Source organism: Pinus tabuliformis, chromosome 7 (assembly GCF_031772625.1).
Source record: "Pinus tabuliformis cultivar Carrire ecotype Pingquan chromosome 7, CPIR1, whole genome shotgun sequence".
Lineage (NCBI taxonomy): Eukaryota > Viridiplantae > Streptophyta > Pinopsida > Pinales > Pinaceae > Pinus > Pinus tabuliformis.
In genome coordinates this window covers 1,573,080,373-1,573,101,916 of record NC_142293.1, presented here as the reverse complement: position 1 = coordinate 1,573,101,916, position 21,544 = coordinate 1,573,080,373, and positions in this window count along the sequence as shown.

Sequence of the window (21,544 nt, the reverse complement as noted above, 5' to 3'; positions counted from 1 at the left end):
TTGATGAGTGATTAGGGTACACACTTTCTTAATGAAACGATCAGCGCACTGACGGAAGAATTTTAGGTGTATCATCAAAATAGCACACCTTATCACCCACAGGCTAACGGGACAGTGGAGGTGTTCAACAAAGTTCTTGAAAACGTGCTGACCGAGGTATGAAATGCTCAGTGAAGTGATAGGGACCTACAGATACCTACAGTATTGTGGGCTTATCAGACAACACGGAAGAAGTTAACGGGACAGACACCCTTTAGGTTGGTATACGGGGTTGAAGCGGTGATGCCTATGGAATACATCATGCCTAATCTGTGCATAGCAGTGCTCACTGGTATGACGGATGTGGAGCCCTAGAAGAGAGGCTCACACAGTTGGATGAGCTGGAAGAAGAGAGATTTTTGGCAAGATTTCACCAGCATGTCCAAAATCAACGTGAAAAGGCTTGGCATGATCAACATATTAAGCTGCACACCTTTAAGGTGAATGACTTGGTGCTATTATATGACAATAAGTTTGATAAATTTCCAATGAAACTCAGAATGCATTGGCTGGGGTTGTATGTTATTAAGGAGATTACCGACGATGGCACGGTCTAGCTAATTAAGTTAAATGGAGATCCCTTCCCAACAAAAGTGAATGGTAGTCATTTGAAGCTATACACAGGTGGCCTGGCCATCTGATTATCCGACAGAAGCATAGTATTAGCACTCCAGGCAGTTGAAAGGATGCGCAGGACTATAAACTACACTCCCTAGGAGCTGCGCGATTTCAGGACTGCGCGAAGCAGTGAAGTGTCACAGGGTTCGTGACAGCATGAAGACAGCTGCGCTAGCACGCAGGTCTGCCTAAAAGTGACCATTAAAGTCACTATTCATGATTTGATGGTTGGTTTGAGGCCAAATGGAGCGAGTGACAGGAATTTAAGGTGAACTTTATGGGCTATATTCTTGAAAATTTGCTGCCAATCTAACATTAATGGGCCGAATGTGTGGGGAATAGTCGAATCCAAATTCAAAAGGCCCTATAAATTACAAGTGGTTGTCCAGCAAAAAACACTTGGCATTTGATAACTGAGTTGTTGTGCTATCAAGAGTGTATGGACCTTTCGAACTTTGAGGCTTTGAGCAAGTTAAGTGTTTGAAACATTGCCGAAGGAGAGGTAGGACCTCCTAACTAGAATGATGTCGACACCCGAGGAAGCTGTGTAGGAAATTGTGGAGGTTGAAGCCCTAGAGAGTGTCGGAATAATAATTGAGGTCCCTAAATCACCCCGAACACCATGACCTAAGAAAGATAAGCAAGCTATGATACCGATGTGTGTCTCACCACGAAACCCACAGAGGACCAAGCTCACATTGTAGGAAAAGGGGAAGGCCATTAATCTGGAGGTCGACGAGGAGGACTCTGAAGAAATCCTGGTGGAGGAGGAGGGCGAAGAAATGGAAGTTGAAACCCAGGGTGTAGATTAACTGGCTGTCAGAATATGTTCCTCCGTGCAAGGGTAAAGCGAAGGTGTCGAACGACATAGATGAGAGCAAGAGCTCTCGGAAAACTCCGCTACTCCCTGATGATATTGTTTTTGAGGGACCGCACTTGGGGCGGGTTCCTGTGTTGAAGTTTGAAGATTGGGACCTCACAGACCATGAGAAGTTCCCGCATTTATTGACTGCAAAGCTAATGCACCAGAGGATGGACGCGATGGTTGGAAAGATTGAATTGGAGACACGCACATGGCTCAGAGGTGTAGAGAAAGTCGGGTTGCTTAACTTGCTCTGGGTGCTCCATTACCACTGCGCCCTAGTGACCGTCTTCATCATCAAGCAACTACTCTACCTGGTGTATGATGGGTGCTTGTGGTTGGAGGAGCCCATTCCCATCACAGACCATCTGATTCACCGAATTACATGACTGCCTTGCTCGGGGGAGGATCTAGCTAATATTTATAAAGGAAAAGGTGGCAAGTTGGCCCTCGCAGAAGCAATGAAGAAGAAGTTCAAGTTAGAGAAGAAGAAGCGAGGATACACCATCTCTAGCATTAACAACCCTGCTGCCAAGGTCGCGATACAAATCCTGGCAAGGAAGGTGATGCAGAAGTGTTGCGTGGATGAGGTGCCCATGCCCATAGTTCCACTAGCGGTCCAATGTGTGAAAGGAGTCCAGTTCAATTGGGCGAACTATCTATGCGGTGAGGCACAAGAGCAAGGAAAAACATTTCATTACGCGTGGCTCCTATTGTCAATCATACTCGTGGCATGGGAGTTGCCTGAAGACAGCTATTTCCCTTCAGTCGTGCCAGACCTTCCAAAGGAAGCGAAGTACGCCTCATTGTGGGTGACCAAGGATGCGTAACGGATAAAGGAGAGTGAGATATTTTGGATATTAATGGAGATGAATATCCAGATGGGGATTAATCACAAACTGCGGTTGCCGCCCATAGTCTATGCTAGTTTACGGAGCTTTGCAAAGTTCAAAGCGAATTTCCAACATGTTTTTATTAGGGCAGGGAAGGACCCTATAAAGACATGGAATAACCTACTATACTTGGTGACTCACGATGTCATTTTCATAGTCCTTAAGTCTTGGCCGCTGGAGTTGCGCACTCCAGCTAGCTCCACTGTGGAAATGGAGAAGTCTGCCATGTAGCGCAAGAAGGAAGAGACAAAGCTTCTAATGGCACAGCTGGCAGAGAAGCACAAGATAAGGGAAGTAGAGGCTAAGGCCTAGGCAGTGCACAAGGCTGCAAAAGTGGCAGAACAGCAGAAAACAAGGGATGAAGAGTGTGAAGGACAGAAGTCACCTTCGCCCGAAACTGAGGTATAAACAGAGATAGAACAAGGTGGTGTGGACCAACAAATGACATCCACCCAACTAAAGCATCTGTGACCACGAGAGCAGATAGTGTTGCGAAAGAAAACTAAGGCATCCAAGACGTCCTTCAACCCAATCACCCTCACTGAGGGGGATTTGCATGACATCGGTGAAATGGTGAGGGATGTCACTTGCGAGGCCCTCCAACAATTTGAAGAACACCAGCTTCTAGTATTGGGGGCTCTTCGAACAGAACTACAGTAGTTGTAGGTTCACACTCCACAAGTTGGCACACTGTCCACCAGCCTCATGATCGACACTTCAACTACCGAGGAGATGTTGCACACAAGGGTGACCAACGCAGTACTGCTACATCATGGGGCGCTCACTATAGAGAATGAGGCCAACAAGCCTATGGTTAGCAGTCTGAAAGGGGTAGCATTGAACATGGCAGTGCTCCCTCGGGAGACGCTCTACCTCTTACAAGATGGAGTCACCGCAGAACTTTGGGCCAAGGAGAGTCACGCTCTACAGGTAATGAGAGAGCAGTGCATCAACATTGAGCAGTTTTGCCTACAACACAATGAGGCAGTGGAGTAGAACAAATAGATAATGCAGGTTGTAGAGGAAGCCTGTGTTATAGACATTTTTGTGCCTTACAACATTGAGCATGAAATGCCCATAATCTAAGGGATCCAAAGTCCCTAAACATGTTGTTCCTACCCCTAGAGGAACAAGGCTAACAAACCACAGCAATTCACAGAAGTTCTCCACCGAAAACTGCTCAAAAACAAGTCAATTCAGGATCATTTCAGTGGCTACACTAGCTGTTTGCGCTGAATGTCAAAGCCAACACTGGCTACTTGCGCTGAATGTCAAAGGGAACACTGGCTACCTGCGCTGAGCGAGAGTGGACATGTGGCAAGTTCATTTCTCAAGGTGTCAAAACCCAGGAAGCTTCCAAAATGACACTTGCCTCAGGGAATTCGACTGGTGATGAGTAAGAGGTTCCAAATCTCCAAGTGGAAGCAAGAACCTCCAAGTGGAATCAAGAACTGACAGAGGGAGAGGACACTAGTCAGATCTCAAGCTGACTCATCCTCTCTCCAAACATCTATATATGGATCTCTCCTCCATGAGATCCAGGGGCTGGAATCTTGTTATTGCAAAGAATTGCTGTTGGTTTGAGATTGGAATCATTGGGTGCTTAATGCTTTGAAGGGGGTGAAGATAGGAATTCCATTTGCTGGGAAGGAGATGCTGGATTGGAGCCCTTTGGGTTGTATCTCTTCCTGAACCTCGTTATTCATCAATAAAGCTATCTTGGTTTCTCCTATATATTGGTGTATCTTTGATGTATGATTGCATTAGTATGTTTAGTTTATTTCTAATCCTGAACTAGTTATGAATATGAATCCATGTCTTGTGTAGTGTTCTTCTCTTGTGATCTTGCAGAAACCTATTGAAGCTGGGCGAGCGAGAAGGCAAGTAGCTGGGAACTCTCCAAGAGAAGAGAAACTGGATCGAGGGACAAACGGAAGACACCGGTTAGTCCATCTATCTCTCTTCATTCTTAATTCATAAAGGAAGAATACTAGAATAGCTGTCTCTGTTTGTTGCTAAGGCACTGTCACACCTTAGGTGGATAGGATCGTCCTGCATAGGCATTTTTCCCCACAACAAATTGGTGACTCCGCTGGGGAGATCTGTTTAGTCATTTTATTTGTGTCTCTATCATTGTTTGTTTCATAGAATCAATAGCAACAATCGAACTGCATCTGCTATTCTCAGATGCAAAGTAGACAGTTGCTGCTTTGATCCAATCACTAGATTTGTCTATGATCTGAACAATGGACTCACAAATGATTTGATGATCCTTTGTGATAGATCTTAGTACTCCCTCAAAGCATCCCTTTGATTGTACCTTGCTTGTTGCTTTTATTTGGCCTGAAACAGTAGATTAAATAGCAATCTGTGACCCAGAACCCAGTGAGAAACTCTCGTTTCTCCTTCAGGGCGACAGCTGTGAAGAGGTTCTGCATTTCAACACAGGTCCCGTGAAGGCTACCTACGTTGAATGTCAAAACCCCTGTGTTGAGGTTGCGCTGAACCAGTTTGGCCTTGTGCAGCTAGGGTTCTCTACTCTATTTTGCCCTGTTTTGATCTCTGATTTTTGCAGCCTGTAACCAGCATAGGTACCAGTCTGATAACTCCTTTTCTCTGCTTAAATTCCACCTCTTTTTGTACAAAAATACTGTGAGTGTTTTTATGTGTTTGTGGCGTCATTTATAGTTTTCCTTTGCATGAGTGAAATAATCATCCTGTAGCCCTTGATTCAGATCTGTTCATTGTGATCTTAGGAGAGAGTTCATTGGCTGTTTACAGTTGATTATACATTTACTTTTGCTTATTGGTTTGAGTTTGTCTCTTTTAAGTGTCGAAACAAGTGTTTATTTTGAAAGTCGTAAAGTGTTGTATTCTCTTCTACCCTTTCTGATTTCGAAAAAGTAAACTTGTTTGTATTTGTCATTTAAAAGCAAATTCAAAGTTGTACAAAAAGCTTTCTTTGTAGGCATCAATACTAAGAAAGCGGAAAACAAACACCTGCATTGTGCATTTGCATTTTGATAGTTTGCATGCTTGATTTAGGAAAAGTGCATTAGAGTGTGCTGATTGCTCTTTGAGAAAAGATGGTGTCTTTCTTTTCCCTTTGTAGCTAGGATTTTCAAAGTTGAAAAGATATAAAGCTTGCTTATCATCTTTAGACTGCATTTAGGAATTGTATCATACATCTCGTGGTGATCTAGGAAGGCAAACTTCTAAAAAGATCAACTTAAAATAAATTGAATGAACTTAACAATGCTTTGCAACATAACGCACAACATAGAGGTCTAGGCTAGAGACGTGTTCCGGCGTCGTAAAGCCTGGTGACTGTCGATCTCGTTGAAGGTGGGTGATTCCTCCTGAGGGACGATAGCACCAGTACGGATTGTGCTCCCACGTACCGTCGCGTATATATTGGGAGACCCCTATAGGCATAAAACCTTTATCCTTAGGAAGCCGTGTCGGCCGCCCTACTGATCGCAATGCACTGAACACAGCATTCAGGAAGATCGACCGCCCATACCTTAAAAAGTATTCTGCGGTTTTGCGAAAGGTTTGGCACACCCTCTGCCTAGAACTCTAGAGTAGTTCCTTTTGGCCTTTTTCAGACTCTATAACGGAAAAATTCCATCGGAGCATTTGTCACTTCGGGCTCGTTAAAACATCGAAGGAGACTAGAGTCATCTTTAGCTTTTTCTCGACTATTTAAAAGTGAAAAAGCAAGTTGTGTCTAAAGCGTCTAAAAAATTCATTCAATTCAGAAACACACTTTCCCTTTTTATATTTTGGTTGATCAAGTAATCCGCAATCGTGGAAGAAAGTCAATTGAAACCCCGTCGTTCACGGAGGCTTACGAGTCAACCGTCTTTGTCTCCGGAATCGAAAATAGTACGGACAAAGCGAACTCGTTTAACCGGTTCGAAATCTCCTATCAAAGTTAGAACAAGTGTTCCGACGACATCGAAGGTTCCGGTTACTCCAAACATTTCTGGAATCCCTGCCTCTACAGAAGAAGTTCAACAGCCACAGAGGGACAGTAACACTGATCCTAGTCTGGGGGCAAATACTTGCGTTACTGAACCAGTTCCATCTGTGACCGGTTCGGAGAGTCTTGCTCCTCAAACAACTGTCGCTGTCGATTCAACCCCTTCTTCGGCACCATAAATATTTTACGGACCTGACGGTCTTCCCCTTCCACCTGGTTTGATTGCGATAGAGGAAATTGTAGAGGATCCGCAAGCAAGTACTCCAACCCATTTTGGAGTAGGGGTCACTCTATTTCCTTCTACATCTGAAGTTAGTCTATCACCAGTGGAAGTTCCTATAGAATCGCTAGGCAATCTATTGGATAGACTCAAAATGTCTGAACAACCGTCAACATCTAGGACTGTGTCGAATGACACAGCGACAACAGAACTCCCTGCCGTCACCCCGACAATGTTTGCCGGCATACCATCTGTCCCGACTAGCTCACAACCGCTAAAAGGAGTCCACCCAGGGACTATTTCGACAGTGTGGTCTGTTCCAGTTTGTTCCTCTGGAATAATATCCGGCAACTCTTATGTTGAGACTCAACAAATTGATCCCTATGGAAATCAATTTGGGCCATCTAGTCCCCAAGGGCAACCAATCCCCTTGAGTTCCGGATTGCCACCGTATGGGGGGCAGTATGCCCTTTCATTACCCCATCCGGGAGGATATCCATACGGGAGTTCTCAACAGTATTCAGGTTATACTGGAATTACGACAAGTGGTTGGGTACCTATGCTACCCCAACAACCAAGAGTTGTGTATTCTATACAACAATGTGTACCTATGTCGAACATCCCGACAACACCAGCTATTGTAACAGTGTCACAAGTTCAAGCGATGCCTGTTGTATGTCAACCTCAGATCTCTCAGGTTGTAATGCAACAGCCCCTTGACCCTGTGACTCAACCACAATCGCCAACTGGTGGGGCGACACAGGTCCAAACAGGTACAATTACCCCACATCTTGGTCCGACGGTTAGTATAGCACAACAAAACATGGCTTCACAACCATGGCTGGTGCAATACCAACAACCACAATTCCAGCAAGTGTACCAAGGTTCTGAACAGCAGATCTTTGCGAACAGTGGACAACCGTATATTCAAAACGGTCAAAACCAACCGCTTTACAGTGGTCAAGTCCACCAACCGTATCAGTCATACCAGCATCAATTACATTATGCTGGTATGCAAAGACCAACTGCTCAGGCGATTCCATCGTATCCTGGGTATGCTTCACCTAACCTTAATCAACAGTTACCATTCGTGGCAACTTTAGAGTTACCCGATTTACACCGGTTAACGAACGATCCAATTGCTTATGCCCCTTGGTGGCCAGCGATTCCTCAAAAACTTCCATCGGACATTCCTAAATTTAATGGAAATCCAGGCGAAGACCCATCGAATCACGTGATGACTTTTCATCTGTGGTGTTCATCAAACACCCTAAACGATGATTCGATAAGGCTTCGCCTTTTCCAGAGGACGTTAACGAGTCCAACGGAAAAATGGTATATTGAATTACCTAGAGCCTCGTTCGACAATTTCAGCTCCCTAGCCACGACTTTCTTAACCCATTTTCAATTACCGATAAGGTATGAAACGGGAACGGAAATCTTAACCAACTTCAAGCAGACAACGGCCACTCATATATCCGATCATATACATGAGTGGCGACGTCGTCGTAGGATGGTGAAAACATACGTTCCCAATCAGCTATTAGCTGAATGGTTTATCAAGTCGTTACTTCCCGCCATAACGGAAGATGTGGCCAAGGGAGGAGTCGTAACGGAAGAGCAGGTTATTGCTCGTGCACAATATCTAGACTTAGTCTACACTCAGTCTGGCACACTCTACGACAAAATACCTAACGCCCCTAGACCGGAATTCTCAATTCCTCCTCCTCCTAAATCAAATAGTGACTCTCATGCCGGCGATGGTGTGATTGGCACGGAAAACGTGAAATCGACAAAGGCTTCGTCTAAGAAAGCCCGTAAGACTTCAGATCAAAATGCAAAAGACGAAATTCTTGCTTCGGAAGTAAATGCCGTATCAGCGGATAAAGGCAAAGAAACCAATCAACCAGGAAGCAAGAAGAAGCAAAACAAAGGGAAGAAGAAGAAACAGGGTGAGTCATCTCCTGAAAAAACTTCTTCAAACCCTCCTGGAAATAGGAAACTGAAATATCCATGTCAAATATGTGATTAGGATCATCGAACGGGAGAATGTCCGTACAAAGTTGAGATTAAAAGATTCTTTAAGAGTCCGAAAACTTCAGCTGTGTTAACTGATCCGTTTCCAAATCCAGGTCTAAATCTGGTTGATAGTGGAAATGCTTCCCCGTCGCAAGTGCTAATGTTGTCGATTTCCAAGCAACAGAATGATGCTTTGATTTCGACAAAGAATAAAGATTACGGGAATCCGCAGCTGTCGAACAACAAAGGTAAAGATCAACCAAGTAGTTTGACAACAACTTCGACAGAAGTTGTACCACCCATCATTCCTGAATTAACAATAAAACCGCCAAAGGGAGTAGTACACAAGTCGACATTTAATCCTCGCGCCAGAGCAGCGCAGCATTATAACATATTGGAAGATTTGGCCCAATCGCCATCCGCTATGTCGACTCTTGAAGTACTACAAAATTGTCCATCCCAAAGGCAGGCTTTGTTATCGGCTATTGGTGGGGTTGATCCTAAGGATTCCAATCTTGTATCCTTCGACCACAAAGGATACGATCCTCAGTTACCAGCTCAACTAGCTTTCCTTATTCAAGTGAAAGCCCTCAACAAAACTGTTCACCGAACAATTATTGATGAGGGAGCATCAACATGTATTATGTCGATGAGTTGCTGGAAAACTTTAGGATCTCCAACCTTGTCACGATCTTCGACGACATTAAAAGCATTCGACGGAAGAACATATACCCCGTACGGTATCCTAAATAACTTGAAGGTTGAACTAGGGGGAAAAACAGTAGAAATAGATGTTGAAGTCATCGATGGGAATCTTGATTACAACATACTACTAGGAAGACCATGGATATATGCCATGGTAGCTGTTGTGTCGACTTATTTTAGGAAGATCGCATTCCCTTTTCAAGGAGGGATTACGATCGTCGACCAACAAAACTTCCTCCCTAATGGTTCACAAGTTACAGGAAGCATTCCCATGATCCATGGAAGCAACCATTCGCTTCAAGATATCGGAGTAGGCCTACTGAAAGACCCCACATTAATGGGAACTTTCGCACTTCCACCTCCAATTTATATAGGGGAAATAGCATTGGTAGCAGCCTGCAACATGATATCTTCCACGAAGGTCGCAGAAGACAATGTCGACATGGATCATACAATGGTTTTGCCCCCAAGCCCAATAGAAATATTGTAGCAATCAATGTTTCGGGCATGGGAGGCGAACCCAAATCAACGCTCGTCAAGCGTTTGGGTAGATAGGTCTAGAGAATATGGTACCCCATTAGATCCTTGGTCGAAAGTGCATGGGACTGACGAAGGAATCCTACAATCAATGTTGATTGAGGGGGCACCATGGAATGATTGCCACCATCGTTCCCTTCTTCCAGATTATGAAGAAGATACTCAACATGACCTTTATCACCCTTCAGTTTTTGAGTTCCTATCAAATACTGTAAATACGGTGGATTCCGAGCGAAACTTATCCAATATTGAAGAGACTATAGCCATAAATATCTCGACTAAAACAAATGTTGTAGAGAATATTTATGTCGGCAAAGGATGTTCTCCTTCAGAACTGGAAATATATAACGCTCTTTTTCGTGAATTCAGAGATGTCTTCGCTTGGTCATATGATGAAATGCCAGGCATTGACTCGAGTATCGTTGAACATGAAATTAAGATGTATCCTGATGTCAAACCAGTAAGACAACGGCTTCGGCAGGTGCACCCCAAGAAAGTTGCTGCCATTAAGGCAGAAGTTGAAAAACTCCTCCATGCTGGTTTCATCTACCCGATTCCTCTAACCGATTGGGTATCGAATATTGTCCCTGTTATGAAGAAACAAGGGACAATTAGAGTGTGTGTCGATTATAGGGATGTAAACCAAGCTTGTCCGAAGGACAACTACCCTACACCCTTCATCGACCAGATAATTGATGAATGCGCCGGATGTGAAATCTTTTCATTCATGGATGGATTTTCCGGGTATAATCAAATAAATATCCGCCCACAGGACTAGTCAAAGACTGCATTCATTTGTCCGTGGGGCACATTCTCTTATCGAAAATTACCCTTTGGTTTAAAGAACGCTGGGGCAACGTTTCAAAGGGCAATGAATTATGCCTTCCATGACATCAAGAACATCGTTCAACCATATCTCGACGACCTTCCAGCTCATTCGCGAAAGCGGACTGATCATCCGCAACATTTAAGAGCGATATTTCTACGCTGCCGACACTACAAGATAAGAATCAATCCGTACAAATGTGTATTTTGCGTCGGTTCTGGTCGTTTACTTGGCTTTGTGGTCTCCAAGGATGGGATTCGTCTCGACCCTTGCAAGGTTCAGGCAATCATTAATTTGCCTCCACCTTCAAATTTGCTTCAGATTCAGAAACTCCAAGGGAAAGCAAACTTTCTGAGGAGGTTCATTCCAAATTACGCAGAACTTGCTAAAGGTTATATTCGTCTTTTGAAAAAGGATGTACCTTTTGTCTGGGATCAGGTGGCGCAAGCTTCCTTTGATGCTCTGAAAGATTCTCTAGTAAAAGCATCATTAATGTATGCCCCGGACTATCAAAGAGATTTTAACCTGTATCTGGCTGCAGCAGATACGACCATTGCGATGGTTTTAGTTCAAGAAGTCGATGGAATTGAACATCCTATATATTATTTAAGTAAAAATTTGAATGATACAGAAAGCAAGTATTCTTATGTTGAAAAACTAGCGCTTGCAGCTGTTCAAGCGATTCAAAGATTTCGACATTATGTCCTCTTTCAGAAAACTACCATTTTATCAGATTGCAACCCCATGACTTATATATTGTCGCGACAGTTGCTGGGGGGCAAATATTCAAAATGGATAGCGATCCTTCAAGAGTTTTATCTGGAATTTGTAAAATCCAAATCAAAGAAAGCTTTAGTTTTCGCAGAATTATTGTGCGATCTCCCATCGTCGTTCAACGATGAAACATCCGAAGAATCAATCGTGGACGAGAATTTGTTTCTGATATCCGCAAGCAATGAGTGGTATGGAGATATAATAATTTATCTCCAAACCCAGAAATTCAGGCCTGACACCTCACACTCTGAACGAAAATGTATACGATACCAAGCGAAAGACTACATGATCGTCGGGGATACGCTTTACCGTCGTGGTATCAACACAGTTCTGAGGAGGTGCCTCACCCATGAAGAGGCCGAAAAAGCCCTGAATGAGTGTCATTCAGGCGCGTGTGGGGGGCATAAATCTGGATATGCTACAGCACAGAAAATCTTACGAGCAGGATACTTCTGGCCAACCATGTTCAAAGATTGCATAACCGCAGTCAGAAGTTGCCATGCTTGTCAAATTTTTGATAGCAAAACCAGAAGACCACCCGCACCTTTACAGCCAATAGTTGTTGTTGGGCCTTTCGCCAAATGGGGCATCGATTTCATGACATGTAACCCCACCTCGACCGGGGGGCATGGGTATATTATAGTCATCGTTGACTATTTTACCAAATGGGCCGAGGCGATGCCTACATTAGATAGCACTGGTGAAACAGCTGCCCTTTTCTTTTTCAATCATGTAGTCACCAGGTTCGGCGTACCACAGGCTATAGTCACAGATCATGGGTCGCATTTTCGCAATCACATGATGGTTGAATTAGCTGCCAAGCTAGGGCTATCTCATGACAGCTCTACCCCGTATTATCCGCAAGCCAACGGACAAGTTGAAGCAATCAACAAGGTCCTGAAGCGTATGTTGCAAAGGATGATCGGAGTTCACAAAAGAAGGTGGCACCTAATCCTGTACTCAGCCTTGTGGGCTTACCGAACATCGGTAAGGAATGCGACCGGGTTCACACCTTTCCAACTGGTGTATGGCCTGGAAGCAGTCTTACCTATCCAGTGTGAAATTTCGTCTCTTAAACTCGCAATTGATCTCCTCCCCGGAACTTCGGAAGAAGAGGCCCGTTTCTTGGAATTAATCCAATTGGATGAAACCCGTCGTGACGCCGCTTTGGCTAACGAAGCTCATAAGAAACGATTCAAGGCGCAGTTCGACAAAAATGTCAAACCCCGTGTCTTCTCAGAAGGTGACTTGGTCTTGCTTTATGACCAAGAATCCGATAAATTGGGAGCAGGTAAATTTAATTCTTTATGGATGGGCCCCTATATTGTTAAACGAGTGTTAGCAAAAGGAGCCTACGATTTAATGGATTATGACGGAATTCCACTGGCGCAACCCCGTAATGGGTTGTACCTCAAGCGTTACTATGCTTAAATAGTAACCTGTATGCTTTTGTTGTATTTTGTTTTCGCTAAAGTGTTTGTTTTGGTCGAGTAATCCACCTTTTTACATTTATTGCAGATGTCAAACCTTCTGGAGACATGTGTTGGATATGCCGACGGAGCGAGTCATAGTTCGCAGAACCTGTCCTCTGCAGCCTGGGCCATTTTTTATCCAAGCGGCGAGTTAGTAAGTTTCAGAGGTGTATGTATTGGTCAATCAACGAATAACATCGCTGAGTATAGCGCGTTGATAGAACTACTCTCTGATGCCATCACCCATAGTATACGCCGACTAATCGTCAGGCTAGACTCACAACTCGTAATACTACAACTCAATGGTATATATTCTGTCCGCAATCCAGCTATTTATCGTATGTATCTAAGGGATGAGATTTTGGAAAGACAGTTTGATTTAATTCAATACCAACATATTTCTAGAAACTTAAACACATTAACCGACTCATTAGCAAACTATGTGTTAGATAGACATATGCGACATTTATAAAAAGAGACACATCATCAATGTTGTACATATGGATCATATAACTCAACCGAAATAAACCCCGAAAATCAAAATATATATATATAAGTTGTTTATCGTTTACATATAATGTTCTGTAACCAAGACAAAATTGGTCGCATGACCCAAAAAACTCAAAAATGCTAGGGGGCACCCTAGCCTAGTGATGCTCATGATAGCATGTCACGGCCTGTGCAATCATGCGTAAGAGACGAGTCCATCGTCTAGGCACACCAGTAGTATGCCGCTGCAACTGCAAAGGTAACTCGTCAATCCTCACATTGGGAATGCCGAGAGTAAGGCTCTCAACCTGCTCCTGCACAGCTGTAAGGGTCTCGGCCACATCAAGGTCACGAAGAATAACCCTCCCAGCAGTCTCCCCTGCTGGGGTAGCAACTGGCGCTCTCGGGCGAACTGCTGGACGAACAGGACCAACATCTGCATGCACACATGAGTTTGATTAAAAGTCTTGATAGAATAAAGCACAAGGACATTATAAATAAAAACAGTAAACAGTGATATGGTCGAAGATTTTACCAATAGCGCCCCACTGTTCGCCATCCGGCAGTACCAAATCCGGATCGCCTCGGAAATCCATACCAACATATGGATACTCGGAATAGACCATCTCCTGACGCTCGAACCACCTGAAGAAGGTATCAGTGAAAGAAATCTGAGATTGACCAGCATGCCTAGACATGTGATCAACCCATCTCTGCATGTGTGGCTCGGTAGGAGAAGGCAAGTCGAGTGCGATATACTGAGGTTGCATCAGTGGTATTTTCTCCAAGGCAAAGGCAGTCAAAATAGAACCAAATCCAAAGTTCTTCAGCTTCCCGTCCTTTACCTTGTTCAACTGACTTTTCATCTGAAGAAGTACTGCATCACACCAGTTGAATATTTTCGGTTGGAGGCACTCCAAGGCGTGCTGCACATAGGACTTGTTGGCAACATGAAGAGATGCGCTACCGGCCATCCTACCAATAGTATACAGAATGGACCTGAGAGATCTGTCAGCAATCTCACGGATAACGACCTTGCCGTCTCTACTCGGCTGAGATCCTTCCCTGCAATACTGACGGACATAATCTCTCACGGAGTCATTCCCTCGGGCCGAACCTGACAAAGAAATGGGAGCACCCCGCCTCGACAAGCCAGTCAAGAAGTAAATGTCTACTACGGTCAGGGGGATAGATTTTCCCCTAATCTGAAATACTTGGTTGATAGGATCCCAAGCATCAAGCATATACTGCAGTAAAGAGATCTGTGCTCTCATACTAGAGATACGGAAGAACTTCAGCAGGCCACAGTTCCGCAACACGTTCACCGTGACAGGGTCATGGAGGGCAATCATGTCCTCTTCTTCATGTTCTCGTTCTCGCCATGTAAGGGTCATTTTTCTCAAAGGTCCCTGCGAAACAAACAAGAGAAAGAGTAAGATCCTGGATTTGATGAGAAACTGGCAAAATTTTCATCAAAAACTGTGCAACAGAACTGTTTTTCTATGCCCAACACAACTGGCTAGTGTTCCACCTGCATTGAAGGTCAAACTGCCTTCATGCAGCTTGACATTCAACGCAGGTTTCGAGTGAACTACCTGCGCTGATGGCAGAGCGCCCTAACAAAACCCCAGGGGCTCAGGAGAACAGGAAAACAGGCACAGAATGGAAAAGGGAAACCATGAAAAGAAAGAGCTAGGGTTTAGCTCCTACCTGGTCCAGACGGCGCCGAAAATCGTCCGCAGAATCTCCCGGAATCAGCTGATGAAAATCAAGGGGGAAGAGGCACCTCCAAAGCTCCAACAAACCAAGTTCAAATGAAATGGTAAAATGAGAGGTAAAAACACTTTTTAATTGCTTTTTACGTAGTTCAAAGCGAAATATTAGGGTTTAATCTCGTTTTCAAGCAAATGTTGTTCATTTCTAACAAGTTTGATGCAGCAATTGAAGATACAATACTATCTTTGAAAAGGGCAAAGCTAGTTATGGTAAAAAATCAAAAATTTGACCATATAATATCGAGCAGTTTTAGCACACAGTTCATGCTCGTTAAAAAATAAATGCAAGATCCGAGCAGTTTTAGCGCATAGTTCATGCTCGTTAAAAAATAAACATAAGATTGAGCAGTGTTTTTCCGCGTTCAAGCTCGTTAAAAAAATGAACTATCTACCCGGTAAATAACCACTGTGAATGTAACCTTATCAGCCATTAAAGCCTTGGTCGTGTTTGCACCATCACCTCCACTTTTCATATTGCCGATTGTTCACCTCCATATGATTGTTTACCCATTTTGAGGAACAGCTGCGAAGAGTGATTTCACCTAGGCATCCTTGTGACACTGCCGTGATTGGAAAATTCCAACCTGTACCTGGAATCAGCTGCTAACCCTGTTTATCACTCGTTCCTCAAAAGACGAGTCTTCTTTAAGCTCTTTTCAACTGACTCGTAAAATATGAAAAGATTGCCGAGTCCTTGGCCTTCCAGCTCGTTAAAGGGACAGGAAGAGCTATCCCTCCTCTAGATTTTAATCTTTTTGGACCTGAGGGATTATTGCACAAAAAGATCGAGCGCTTGTTTTATTCGGCTCGTTAAAACTATCGAAAACTCATCCCTTCTGTATTGTTTTATACTTTTTCGGACTTAAGGGATTAGATGACGAAAAAGGATTTTTGGAGTTAACTTTATGTACCTTTTCAGACTCTCTAAAAATGAAAAGGACCGAGTTATCCTTGTCGTTAGACTCGTTAAAATCATTAAATAGCGACAAACTTGTCTTTAGACGAGAACGAGTTTCACTATCGCTAGACTCATTAAAACATAGCGATGGACTTGCCCGAAGGGCAGGTTATAGAACAAGCATATGTTATCATCCTCAAGCTTGACAAAAATAAAGAGGTACTGGTCAGCAATGACTGGGGGAAAAATTGGGAGAAACTAAAGAAAACTTTGATGGTAGCAAGTCGCTCTTGAACATGACACTTTTCGTCCGTACCACAATCGGGTTGGGTTGTTTCATTCACCGGTCACATCCATGGTCTCGCCATACCATCCATATTTGGGGTAATGCTACCGATCCATCGCATCAGTGTCGCCACATGTTCAAGAGAAGTCGTTCAGAAAAGTCAACCGTGTCCCATCCACTGCCATACATTATCCTTCATCCTTTCATGACCGCCACCCTGAATCATATGTCACAGATCATTTTCACCTCCATCAAAATCATTAGCTCCGTTCCGTGTCACTGATGTGGGATTCATTAAGGCCCTCCTTTGACGGATCGCTTCTTGTCGACATCAGCTCATTATCCAAGAAGTTGATCTAGGAACAACCCCTTCAGTACTTTGAAGCTTGCATGCCTCAATGGCAAGTTTCTCACTTCCGGCGACAGGTATACATCAATGGCCTTCGACCGAAAGATTTTGCGTGGTGTTCGACGCCAAGTCCTTTATTCACACCACGTGAATTGTACTGAAGTACCTTGAGGGTCATTATCATTATCGGTGATTCCTCTCGCGCTTGTTAACGGTTTACATCATTGACCGGTAATCAAGCGATGTCTTTCCATGTTCGACTTCAGAACATTTCTCACATGGATCGACTTGTACTTTGAGTGAAGATCGAATGAGTTTGAAGACCCCGGATCTAGTTTCATCCATCCGGGCTGCGATATATATTCAGGAAAGATAAAGACATTGACATGTACATCATTGCAACAGATAATCATCCTACTCAAAGGATGATAATTTCTTCAAAATTATCAGTCTATCATCAGACGATTGTCTGTTCTATGTACAGAAAAATGAATTTATAAAGCTGAGCATGGTAATGCCCGCCTCAGCTAGACCATGAAAGCAGTATGAAAAATAATGTATTGCATTGTATCTTATTACAGGTCTCCTCCCAGCATTGGATGAACTTCGGATTCCCCTGATAAAGGATTTCACCCGATAAACGGCCTCATACTTTAGGGGGCAACTGTTATAGACATTTTTGTGCCTTACAGCATTGAGCATGAAATTTCCATAATCTAAGGGATCCAAAGTCCCTAAACATGTTGTTCCTACCCCTAGAGGAACAAGGCTAACAAACCACAGCAATTCACAGAAGTTCTCCACCAGAAACTGCTAAAAAACAAGTCAATTCAGGATCATTTCAGTGGCTGCACTAGCTGTTTGCACTGAATGTCAAAGCCAACACTGGCTACCTGCGCTGAATGTCAAAGGGAACACTGGCTACCTGCGCTAAGCGAGAGTGGACATGTGGCAAGTTCATTTCTCAAGGTGTCAAAACCCAGGAAGCTTCCAAAATGACACTTGCCTCAGGGAATTCGACTGGTGATGAGTAAGAGGTTCCAAATCTCCAAGTGGAAGCAAGAACCTCCAAGTGGAATCAAGAACTGACAGAGGGAGAGGACACTAGTTAGATCTCAAGCTGACTCATCCTCTCTCCAAACATCTATATATGGATCTCTCCTCCATGAGATCCAGGGGCTGGAATCTTGTTATTGCAAAGAATTGCTGTTGGTTTGAGATTGGAATCATTGGGTGCTTAATGCTTTGAAGGGGGTGAAGATAGGAATTCCATTTGCTGGGAAGGAGATGCTGGATTGGAGCCCTTTGGGTTGTATCTCTTCCTGAACCTCGTTATTCATCAATAAAGCTATCTTGGTTTCTCCTATATACTGGTGTATCTTTGATGTATGATTGCATTAGTATGTTTAGTTTATTTCTAATCCTGAACTAGTTATGAATATGAATCCATGTCTTGTGTAGTGTTCTTCTCTTGTGATCTTGCAGAAACCTATTGAAGCTAGGCGAGCGAGAAGGCAAGTAGCTGGGAACTCTCCAAGAGAAGAGAAACTGGATCGAGGGACAAACGGAAGACACCGGTTAGTCAATCTATCTCTCTTCATTCTTAATTCATAAAGGAAGAATACTAGAATAGCTGTCTCTGTTTGTTGCTAAGGCACTGTCACACCTTAGGTGGATAGGATCGTCCTGCATAGGCATTTTTCCCCACAACAGCCTGCCGGATGGTCCCGAAGTTGGACATTAGGCAAAAGAACCAATGGAGGCATGCGTCCATAAGTTAGCCACAAGGGTGCACAATGCAAGAGAAAAGATGGTAGGGGTTTAGCTGGAGTTGAACCTGCAGATCGAAAAACTACAGTTGAAGGCTCAGCCTTCAACTCCATTGGAGATTAGGGAACAACGTACCAACGTTGTTACAACAGTAACAACAACAGTTGATAGTGCAGTGGCAGACTACATGCAGCTGTTTGAATAGTCATTCGAGGTCCTAACCACACTGCAAGAGGACCCGAATGTAGAGCGCCTAGAGAAAGAGACGCGTGAGCTCTAGCAGAGGTATGATGAGATAAAAGGGACCACGCAGATAGTTTCCCTTACATAGAGGCTTCCAAGGATGCAAGAGGCAAAGGTGCTCAAGGAACAGGTGGATGTTGCTAGGCATAAGGAAGCAATCTTAAAAGTGCACCTACAACCATGGATCGACGAGGCTTATGCGATTACAACCTCCATTGAAGGAAAGCTCACAAAACTACAGGTAGCTCAACAGAATATTCAGAGCAGCAATTTAGCTCCAGTCACTGAACAACGCGTGGAAGAAGTCTAGCAGGTGGTTGCTCATTGCATTGCCGAAATTACAGTGATCCAAACAAATCTGGGAGGTCTTCATGCTATGATCTCCACACCTACAGAGTGACTCAAGGGCGAGTCACAATGTTTGTGTTGGGGGCCTGTTGGGCACGGGATCCCCCAAGGGCAGTTTTGGGGCTTAAATCCCATATTTTGGTCCAATTTTTGTAATCCTAATGTAAAGAATCTGCATTTTATGGTCGTGGAGCGCATAGATGTTAAAAAGTTATAAGGTTGTCTGCCCTTATTTTGATAATGTAATGTCCGCTGTAGAAGATCTACCCATGGTCCGCGTACCACGGGATTGTATAAATAGAGCAAAGCTCTAAGTAGTTAAAAAAATAAGGACATGAAGAAGAAATGGAATGATGTATGAGAAATAGCTCTGACGTAGAAGTCTAAGTTTTGGGTTGTAGCATAGGTAGAGGCTCTGCAGTTGAGTGCGCAGGGTGAGTTGAGTCTGTAATTGTCTCGAAGTATCAATAAAGAGAAGTATTCTATAATTTCTGTGTCTTTATTTCCTCTTTATGCATCTGTTATAGTGGGTATGAATTTCACTTATAATTCTTATATGATGCGTGAATGTGTATAACTATATTGGTTAAGCATACGCAAGTAAGAACATCTGTTTGCACAAAGATAACTAAGATCTGTTAATAAGATAAGTAAGGTACTTAGATTAGTTTGAGAGATAGCGCAGTTCACTGCCTAGCAGCGCGAAAACATATCAGCTCCTGGTTAGGACTGCGCAAAAGCCGATTGCAACCTTTCGTGAAGGTACTAAAGGGTAGAGCAGAGGGATAAGAAACCTGCACAAGGGCAGGTATAGTTGGAATAAACTGACATCACAACCATCTCAAGGGTGCGGAAACTTGGTTCCAGCATCCCCCCATATTGCTTCGAGTGAGACTTCAGTCCGCGCTCTGCGGGCTAGTGCTGAAAGGGCTAGTAGTGTAGGGATTTGTTTGGCTAACTAACATTGAACCTAGGTCAAGCCCCCACAAGCCAACAAGTCTCAAAATCATACTGATTAATTTATGTTGATTATCATGAACACATAGAATCAATATAAAACTACTAAATTAGTAGTTTATGTTGATTAATGATGAACACAAATAAAATGAATATACAACTACTAAATTAGGCGTCTGTAATGATTTTTAATGAAAATAAATGAAATGGATATAAACTACTAAATTAGTGGTTTATATAATGACTATAAAAATACCAAAAAAAGATAAATGATTATTGTAAATAATAAATTTGTGATTACAAATGATGACTAAGTTTTTCATATATATGACTATTAGCAGCTAATTTACAGTATCTTATAACACGACCGAAATTTAGTCACATTTCTTTGGTCATTAATTGGTTTCAAACAATGACTAAAATTTTCATATATATGACTATTAGTAGCTAATTTATAGCATCTTATAATGTGACCAACATTTTGGTCATATTTCTTTGGTCATTAATTGGTTTTCTCGGGTGATCATCTAGTATTATATTTTGTTGCATATTTGGTCATTAATTGTGGAAATTAATGACTCAATCAATGACTAAATATACTACTAGACGATAAAATTGAGATAGCCAATTAATGATTAAGCTAAATATGAATAAAAGTTGGTCGCGTTATATGATACTGTAAGTTAGCCACTTTTGGTCACTGATTGTAAAATGGTCATTTATATGAAAATTTTAACCATATTTTTAGAAACTAATTAGTCATTTTGTAGTAGTGCAAGCCTGAAGGTCGGCTCATAAGGGTTAAACCAAGACTAAACCGATCAAGGCTTCCAAAGGCTGAACCACCTCAACCCTCAACTAGAGTGATTTCACCTATACGGTCTAGAAATCACTAACAACAACTAGATCAGTCTCTACCAAGTTGCCTAGGCCTCTAGCAACTAGTAACTGAACCCACAACCTCCAAGGAACCCAAGCTATTTCATACCTCTAGAGCATTTGTCCCCACCCATAGGCTCTGGGGACTAGTAACTCAACCTACAAGCTCTAGGGAACCCAAGTAGTTTCAGGGCACCAGAGAAATTTTTCCAACCCACAACCATAGGGAACCTGAGAACCAATCAGAAAATCTGAAAGGGGAACCCACTACACCATGGCTATCCAGGAAATGATAATCTTGGAAAGGATGAAATCATTGTTAATCTATGAAAATATCCATGCCAATGATAAAACATAAGTAGAGAATCACATGCATATACCATGCATCCAAAAACCAACAAGGAGATCACACATGCAACCTGTTACCTACAAAGTAATATGGATGTATTTGCTAATCGAACTATCTCCTTGTACTCCCTTACTTTCCCTTGATTTCTTTCCTCGATTCTAGGAGAATGCTAGAGTGCTCCAAGAATGTTCTAAGTGTGAAGAGAGTATGAGAATGAACAATAGTTGAACAAAAAACTGTCATAAAACTAG